We start from the raw sequence: 9302 nt of genomic DNA on the forward strand, positions 1-9302 counted from the left end.
ATTTAACATTTTAAGCAAGTAAGCTACACTTAACAAATAAAGAAGGCCGCACTTATGTACAAAGGAGATCCAGATAATCAAGTGCAATAAAAACAATATTCCAACTTAGATTACATAATCTATGCGTTATACTATGCTTGCTGAAAACAACTGGTTGGCAATTGATAATCCAATCTAACAGTAAGAACAGCTGTCTTACCTTATGGTACTCTTGTTGGCACTTTTCCCCCACAACTTGTGCGTGTTAGCGTCAGTTGAAAATTGATCTGAAAAATACCACATTAAAAAGTTGTGCATCAATTTTATTGTCATACAACATGCAACAGTGTATAAAAGCTTCACAACAGATAATATTACAAAAATAAATAGAGCAAAATTTATACTGATTGTTTATTTATGTTGACAAACATACTTTTCAAGACGAAGTATAATAGCTGACAGACAATTTCGCAGATTGCAATAACCACTAATACAAAACTTGCCATAATGCAAACACGCTGACAAAATATGTAGCACAGGTAGCTGTATTTTGTTACGGCAAAGATAGCACATGAATAATGAGGACAAGGGAGGTAGCAGAACACATAAACTATACCCAGCTGCATGCAAGCAGCTGTAACAATACACATGGTGCACCAAGGTCCAAAAGAAACAAAGAGGAAGATGTGAGGAAGGCTTCTTTTACTCATCACAAGCTATCCTGTAAGAGCAGACAGATTATGCACTGGCTGTAATGTACCCTCAGCACATACGTAAATAAGTTCCATTAGGTGCCACATTTACAAATCACTCATACAATGTTCTTGTGATTGTCCTTATTCCGATTTTTAACTTGGAAAGCATGACTGAGTTATGCAATGCTTCCCTACGGCTTCGCACATATGCAGAAAGAAGTGTTTCTATAAACACGGGAGATCATGGAAGGATGACTGACACATACTTCTTTTATTTCTTTTGTCTTGGTCTTTATGATTATCTACCACAGTAGTCTTTTGTAGAGTGAAACACATTCAGATAATACACTGTGGGCAACAAAGTGTGAATACCTGTTCTTGATTTCTACCTTTCTCAAGTGTCCCACTAAGGTAAGATTGGTGCAAAAAATTGTCTTCCCTATGTATGCGTTCCCACAAAACAGGAGCAGATGATAAGCCACATTAATGGTGCGTGAAATAAAACATCTGTTCTTAACTTACCACTGCCATTGCAATCTGGTGCGATTTTCTGCTTTGTTGTGTACTCTAGCACAGGTGCTACGCAGTTCACTTGGTGCCCAAAGCAACTCTCACACTATAGCAGGATGTCATTTTTGTTTTTCAAATTCTAAGCGAAACTCAGGTTATGGGAGACAATTGTAAACTTATAGTTTTGCTTTGTATCTTCATAATGTTGTAGAGCAGGGTAGAAAGCAAGAACAGATATTTATAATTTGGGTTCCTATTGTGCATTGCATGGATATGTTTCAGTGAATGATAAAACTACTTGGTAGATAAGAGAACTAACTTCGAAGTCTACCATATCAGTAACTGGAAATTTTATGTGTAATTAAAATTTTGTGATTCCCAGTGATGAAGAAACAGTTTTGACAAAATGTGCCAAGGCAACTAAGTCACTCATGCTCACAAAGGAAACAAAATAAAAACAACCAAGATTGCAATAAGTTCCAACTTGCAACCTAAAGTGAGACACCTCACATGACTGACTTATGTATTTACTGAGCATAATTTACATCTAGCGCATAATCTGCTTGTACAAGATGACGAACAATTAGTTACTGTTGCTTTCTCTCTGGGGCATTTGGCTCTTCTGAACACATGCACATTGTGTGGCAAAGCTGCGTGGATGTAGCTGGGCACAGCTGTTATTCAGCATCAGTCTGTTTTTATGGTCCTGTACTATTATCATTGTAATTTATAATTAGCAAATAGCCTAACTATTGGGTTGATCAGCTCCATTTTAAACAAAACATACTGACAGATTTCCCTGTTTATTGCTAACAAAGTGATGGGTACATCATTTCAGATTTCAAGAAACAGCTGTGGAACAGAACAAATGCTGAAGACAGAAAATCTACAATGACCAGTACCTTCTTTATTAAATGCCATGTACTAGCTCTTTCTGCAATGAATACCATTATTACCAAAAATTGTAGCCTGAAAAAATAATTGGGAAATATTTACAAAAGTGACAGAGATTAGAACTGTATGTTAATTACAAATGTCTTCTTAAACAAGATCACAATAATTGAAGTTTCATTAATTTTAGCAAAACACTGACATCCCATTATTGAAGCTAGTCAGTGCTGAAGGTATTGTTAGTTTGTAGGAGTCCTCAGACTGGCAGCTCTGAAATATTTGTCACCATACTTGGTGGAACATGCTTTGCTCTTTCGGATATTACTTTGCCAAAAAGCCTTCTGTGAGCCTTATAGGATGATCATTACTTTTTGGGTATATGTATATCAGAACTGGTGCTAGTCTGAGTTCTTACAAAGTAGACGTTATTGAGTACTGTAATTCTAATGCCTGCCACAGCTAAAATTTATGTTAGGGAAAATTGTCGCACTGTCATGAAGCAGTTATGTTCAATAATTAGAGGCAGTCACCGTTGAAACACTCAGTACAAAACACAAATATATGGAGTCAAAATTTAAATGTCCAACAAAGTCACGTCTCAAGTCTACATTCCACAGAACTGTCTTTTTTTCTGTTAGTGTGCCAATACCAATTGCACATTCACAAACATTTTAGTATTGCACTTCTGGTAAATGCAGGAAAATTCACCGTCTTTAACAGAAGCCCTTGGGAAGACAGCCCATATTCGCTTCGACAAGAGGACTTGCCTTAAGCTTTGCGTCGCTATGTTGTAGGTCACTGTAGCAAGGGGAACGTTTTGCTGATTGAATATTACTCGAAATATTTTTATTATTTGTACTAGAGGTTTCAAAAGAGAGCCAATTGTAGAGTTCTTCATGCAGATTTCATATATTCCATTAGTTTTTGTTTAGCTGCTTCTTGAGTTATGTCCTATACAATGGCAAAATACATAGTGATATTTGCGGGCATTTTCTTGTGTATTAAATTTTCACAAAAAAGCAGTGTGCTGCAGCTAACTCAGCTCCCTGTAGACTGCAAGGTGCCGATATCTATTCAAACAGCACGTAAAGTTACTAGAAGTATGCAAGATTAGTAGGCAGGCAGGCAGGCCTGCTACTAAAATTATTGAGAATACTTCAATAATTTTTTCTCACAATAGCATGAGAATAACCTTGTGCTTTATAATTGTCCTATACAAATTAAATTTGGCATACATACTCTTCAAGATAAGCAGAATACCAGTATCTAATTGAAATTGCAATCTAAAAATTATTTAAAGTGGCCTAATATTTTTTGCATAATTCCAGTAATTGTACAAGCTGTTTGGATAGGTATCGCCACTTTGCGGTATACACCTAGCTAAATAAGATACAGCATGAAACCATTTGCGAAACTTTTACACACAAGTGCCCATAAAAATATATTGCCACTATGTAGGACATAACTAAACACCAGCTACACAAAAACCAATGACAATTCAAATCTACATAAAACTCCCTATGAATAGCAGTACATTCAAATTTCTAGTACAAATTAAAAAAGTTGTTTCGAGGAGCATTTCCCCTTAATAAGTGGGTGTCAGTGTTTCCACCAAAGGGTTACAAAATGCCTTGAGGCATACCATAGGGAGTTTTATAAATAGCACACGCATGCATCTGTCTGAAAAGTACCATGCCCTGCTTGCATTCCTTGGACATTTTTCTGCATTCTGTTGTATGTCACCGTTTGCATCCCTTAACACTGAGGGCGCAAAACCGAAAACCAGCCTATTATACACTTAATTTTTAGCCTGTAAAGGGGTTGTATGCGAATGGGGGCAGCCAACTCTAGCATGAGAATAAACAAATATTTGTTCTCGCATTAATGAAACCAGTCAAAATATAATCTCGCAAATCTGGAAATGAATGCACAAAGAACCTTGCTGATTGTTACATTAGTGTCCCGAACAAGATCTTCTGATGTTTATAATTCCTAGTTTTATTCACTTTCCTCTAGTAACTGGGCTTTGACCTAGAATACTCAGTGTAGGAGACTACCCAGGCCTGGAAGTCAATATTTAAATCTGAAATAGAGATTCATCCCCCGACCACATGGCACTGCTACGTCATCAGAAGAAACATGCATCCATGGACATATAGTCTGTAAAATTATTTTTACATGATCTGTAGCGTTACTCTTGCACTAACAAATTCTGAAAATTAGGAAATACATCTGCTATTTAAAGTACTGCTGCAAACCTGTGTGTTTGAGAAATGCATTACTCAAAAGGTGTAATACAACCAATGTGTGCATGAAACCTATGCTGCCTTTGACATTCATCAGTGTGGCAAATAAGCACTGAGAAGCCAAGGGTATCATAGCTTTCATGTCTCAAGCCTTGTATGCGAGTACCAGTATCTTTGCAGTGAAAGAAGTCACATTATTACCAGACTTATGAGGGGAACGAATGTTTCTCTAGTTCAATAGTTTCTTTCTTGTGCTCCTATATCCTTGAGTTTTTAAAAAATAATGGGTGCTTGAAATAAGTACTCTATATTGCTCTTAAATTTATCCTACACCAGAGCCCGTGTAATGTTACATTTCTTGAACACATTGCAGTGCTGTAGATTATCAAAGGAAGAAAAAATGCCGTAAGTTTGTATTTTAGCCTTCCATACAACAAGAATTAATAACCTATCAATTACATCCACAAGTACGAAAGAACTATGAGAAACGGGGCTTAAAGGCAGGTATACCATAGAATAGCAGGGGCTGATGGTGAGAATTCTAAGAGAAAGGAACTATTAAAAACTAGATACTAAAGACACATATGAATTATAACAGAAATATTTACAAAGAATTTGAAGAGACAAATAGAATGTCTGTTCAAATCACTCCACTCCAACATTCATCCATGGTTCGATAAGTGATCACAGCCGGTGATGCTGTTTGGATAGATGGTAGGTGAGGCACAGCTGTGAAATAGGTAGCACATGTAGAGGGGTCACCAAAGGTTGCACAGCAGGTTGCCTTGACCTCCGGACTCCCTCGACCCTGATGCGTTGAGCCTGGTTATACGTCGTTCGCAAGAGGCCTGGCCCGAGTGTGCGGCATGGCTTGGGTAAAATTTCGAGGCAACCTGAAAAACACAGATTCATATATTTAGCACCAAAATATTCTGTACCACAGGGCAAATCTGAAGTTTACCATCTGCACATAGCAGATGATGAAAACAGACACAAGTCACCAGACTCAAGGTATATAAATGTGCAAAAGTGGAAATGAATGTGAAGAGCTGCTTATAGGATGGAATCCATCAATTTGTCTTTTGTGGATCAATAATAGTATCTTAAGATAAAGTCAAGTGTACATGACCCTCCCTGTTTGTGTAAGTAGGCTATTCCATACCAGCTGTTCCAACCTGGCACACAACCACTTGGAATTTCTTCTTGAAAACTGAGGGCCTTTCAATATAAAACAAATCTAAATTTCACGCAATACTTAAAGCAAAAAAAATTTTTACTGCCATAAACATTATGTCAAATTTCGTGTAATGCACCAAAGTATGCATCATAAAATGGAAGCCAAAAATTTGGTTCTTTCATTAAGAGTGCCAAATTTTTAACAACGAAGAGAGGCCTTACACCAAAAACTTGACTGCTTATTAGCCACTGCTCAGTTTGTTATGGCTGATTAAAAATGGACAAAATGGCTTATTAACTTTATTTTCACAAAAGTGACCTACAGCAAAAGCTGCAAATTTATGCAATCCATGTGTTTAGGACTTGTGCTGTGTGCAAGAATGGTATCAGAAAGATACATTATGCAGCAGTGCACAGAGGAGGATGAACTTGGAAAAGAAGACAGTTTTGGTGTACGTTTATCGGCCTATTTACCATTGAGGCAGCCCTAGTAAATTTATGCCAAATACCATGTATGAGAGTACATTGCATTCTTTTTAAATTGGTAAAGCTTTATCAAAGTAGTTTTTGTGTTAAGCAAAAAAAATTGCGCAAGTGGTCTCTTGCAGTTTGAAAATTTGCATCGCATTTCGTCTAATACACATAGCCTCTTGGCGGCTAAGACAAAATGCATGGACTTGAGCATCCCTGCACAGATAGCAGAGAGTCTAATCTGCTTCGAAGTTACGTCTTTCATTGCTGAGTGACTACAAGCCATTTCACTCAAAAAGACGTCGCTTAATTACAGGTATTTACCTGAATCTTTCTGTCGGCTGTCAGCCTGCTGGCATCATCACTAAGGCTGCCAACTCCCTAGTGGACATAGTCGGGACATGGTGGCAGCAGGATGCAGTGGCAGAAGCCACCAAAGGCTCCCAACTACCTAGTGGACGTAGTCAGGACAGGGTGGTGGGAGGACACAGGGGTAGGAGCCGCCAGAGTGTACCTGCAACAAATTTGCACAAATGTTCTTAGTCCTACCATGACATGATTTACAATAAAACTGAGCTGTCTGTGTAACATGGCTATCAATACAAATAAAGGTAAACAGTTAGGTCCTACGACACAACTAGAAGCCCGACAAAAAAGAAACGGTACTTATGTTTATGAAAATCCAAACAATGAAACAAAAAATGTGTAACCGGTTTGTGCATGGAAGCTCGGTTGAAACCTGAGCTCATACCATCAAGTGATCTGCTAGACAACTGCAAGCCTGCCACCTAAATATGTCATTGTAAATTATTTTTACATGCATTATGTTAAGCTGCATTAATACAAGTTCAAAATCTCTTAATATAAGTAAATCACCAAGCTAATTCAATTAACAAATTCCAGTGGTCGTTAATGCAACAAAGTGCAAGCTCGGAATAAAGCTGGCTAAACTGGGCAATGAAAAATAACAATGTGGTTCTCTACATCTTGTTTTCCTGGCTTTCGCTTTAGCATTGGAATATACAAGAATTTTGACATTCCTCATATTTCACCCTGCTAATTTTTATGCCATAATGCATAATACTTCAGTAAGAGGAATAATGCTTTCTTTCAACCGTAAATAGTGATAGAACAAGAAAATTCATTGGAGCCAACGTTTTGAGAAGAAAAATCTCCTTCTCTTTGTCGAAATATTGGCTCCAGTGGTCCTTGTTCTACGGCTCTTCATCAGTTCAAGTCTCTTGTCTTCCTGTGTACCTCTGTACTTTCAATGTTATGTCAATGAAACTGTAATAACGGATCATTAGTAAATGTAGCTGATGAGGAACTTGGGTTTGTTGGTAGATAACGACAGAGTAACTGCGCAACATAAAGATACAGACAAAGGAGGCTTGTTTGTGTTGTCTCCTCCAGCCATGTCTCTCCTTTGGGTGATTACTCTGTCTCAATGTAAAACTGTTACCCTTTGCACAATAATAGTACAATGCATAAAGACAGGAAAGTGGACACAAAAATTACAACAAATAGCATCATATGCTAATGAGATATGCAAAAGTGCCTGCTACGATTTGTCTCACCCATAACGTGCTGGTAAGATGGTGACTTCTCGCTGTTGCCATTTCTTGAATACCTAAAATAAAATACATTTCAAAATTATAAAAATACACAGGACAACAGCAGTAGCCGAGGACATAATGCATTGTTTAGTACAAAAAGGTAAACTAATCTCCGATACACGGCAGAGGAAATTTTCTTCATTATGTTAGTAGAAAAATACAACACACTTCATTTCATTCAATACTGTCAGCGTTTCTTGCTACAAGAAAAAAGGTATTTCTGCACGGAAGCAGCAAAATAATAAATGGCCTTCTACTTTTACAAAATATGTTGCAGCGACTAAGCCAACTACAGCTGTATATACTTAAAATTGTTGTATGCACATTACAATAGCCAAGACAGGATAAACTTGGGTTCATATGCAGCTCACTGGAAGGTACAACTTTGCAATCAACTAATTTCTGCTGGGCAAATATACGCACTAACATAAAACTACACATAAAAGGACTTTTTTTTTCATAAACCACCGGACTCAATATAAAAAATCCAGTAGCAATAGCACAATTTCACCACATAACACAGCCAGGTTTTGTAAGCGTAGTAGGATTTACTATATAAATGTTGCAGCATATTCATGCTTTTAAATTTTTACAACCGCCAAAATAAAGATTACGTAAAAATAATACATTATATATAGGCTTAGATTGTGAGCTAATGTGTTTTCTACTTACAGCCAAATGCACAAAAAAAATTGTTCTCTTTCAGCGCTTTGAAAGCGCTGTCTGTTCGCTTGTGCATGCAGCCGCTTAACCGCTCTTAAAATATCTGTGCTGCCACATCGCCTGACACTACCATACAGCGTTGTAGCGCTTTTATTATTCGCGGCAATATACCTAAAGCACTAGTAAATCTTCAGAATGCACAAGCTGCCCTTTCGATTACCTGTCTTCGCCATGCGAAAGTCACACTGGTGCTAGTATTGTATCTACACTTCAAGTTACGCAGTACTTGATATTCTACGGATTTTTCGATGCGACATGCCACTCGTCACTACAGTCGTTAAGAACGGTGTTTCTCCTGAGGCTTCCGTCTGCCAGTAGTATTGCCGCCTACATACGCGCACGCATGCCTAAGAAACGTCTGTGAACCGCCAAGAGAAACATGGCGCAAAATGTAGCCGTACCGGAAGGGCCGAGTACGCGCCGTTTGTAAACTCGGAACAAAAGCTGATATGCTTACCTGAGACGTTAAGAGAAATATGGCACAGGTCACTCCCCGCTGGTAGTCGGTCGTATGCATCTGGTCGTCTCTGTCCGTTGCGATCTCCCATATCACAATGAAAGATGCAGTGCAAACCGCAGCACTTCGGGCGCTTGTGACGGTCCGGCGATGTCGGCAAAGACGAAATCGGCGATACGCTGCTGCTGGCGGCGGTCCCCTCGTCGCAATCGCACAGCATGGACAGAAGCTCCCACCGTAACTTGTCACAACGCTTGGTTGCAGTCGCCCTTAACGCAGCGATTTCAGAACCACTCAACGACAACGTACTCGCGCGTGATGAAGCACAAGTTCAAAATGGCGTCATGCTATTGACGGCTTCGGCTTTGGATCATTTTGCATCTGCACAACTGGGCAAAACAGTTGCGCTAGTTTCGGTTTTGTTTCCTTGCGTTGAAATAAAAACTGTTTTGCTCACTGATAATTTTATGTCACTTAAGTAATGTTTACGAATGAAACAGCCATGAATTTAACACGCGTCTTGAAATACCCGCTACGT

General features: G+C 38.5%; 1 long non-coding RNA gene across 1 annotated transcript; it reads right to left on the reverse strand.

Moving 5' to 3' along the window:
• Nucleotides 1–281: 281 nt before the first annotated feature.
• Nucleotides 282–9088, reverse strand: LOC139051691 (uncharacterized). Its single transcript, XR_011509498.1, has 4 exons — nucleotides 8765–9088; nucleotides 7546–7598; nucleotides 6293–6482; nucleotides 282–5214 (listed from the first exon to the last, which is right to left on the reverse strand). It is a non-coding gene; the product is annotated as an uncharacterized lncRNA (long non-coding RNA).
• Between the last annotated feature and the right edge of the window lie 214 nt (nucleotides 9089–9302).

The sequence above is a fragment of the Dermacentor albipictus genome, unplaced genomic scaffold (assembly GCF_038994185.2).
Source record: "Dermacentor albipictus isolate Rhodes 1998 colony unplaced genomic scaffold, USDA_Dalb.pri_finalv2 scaffold_13, whole genome shotgun sequence".
NCBI classification, from domain to species: domain Eukaryota; kingdom Metazoa; phylum Arthropoda; class Arachnida; order Ixodida; family Ixodidae; genus Dermacentor; species Dermacentor albipictus.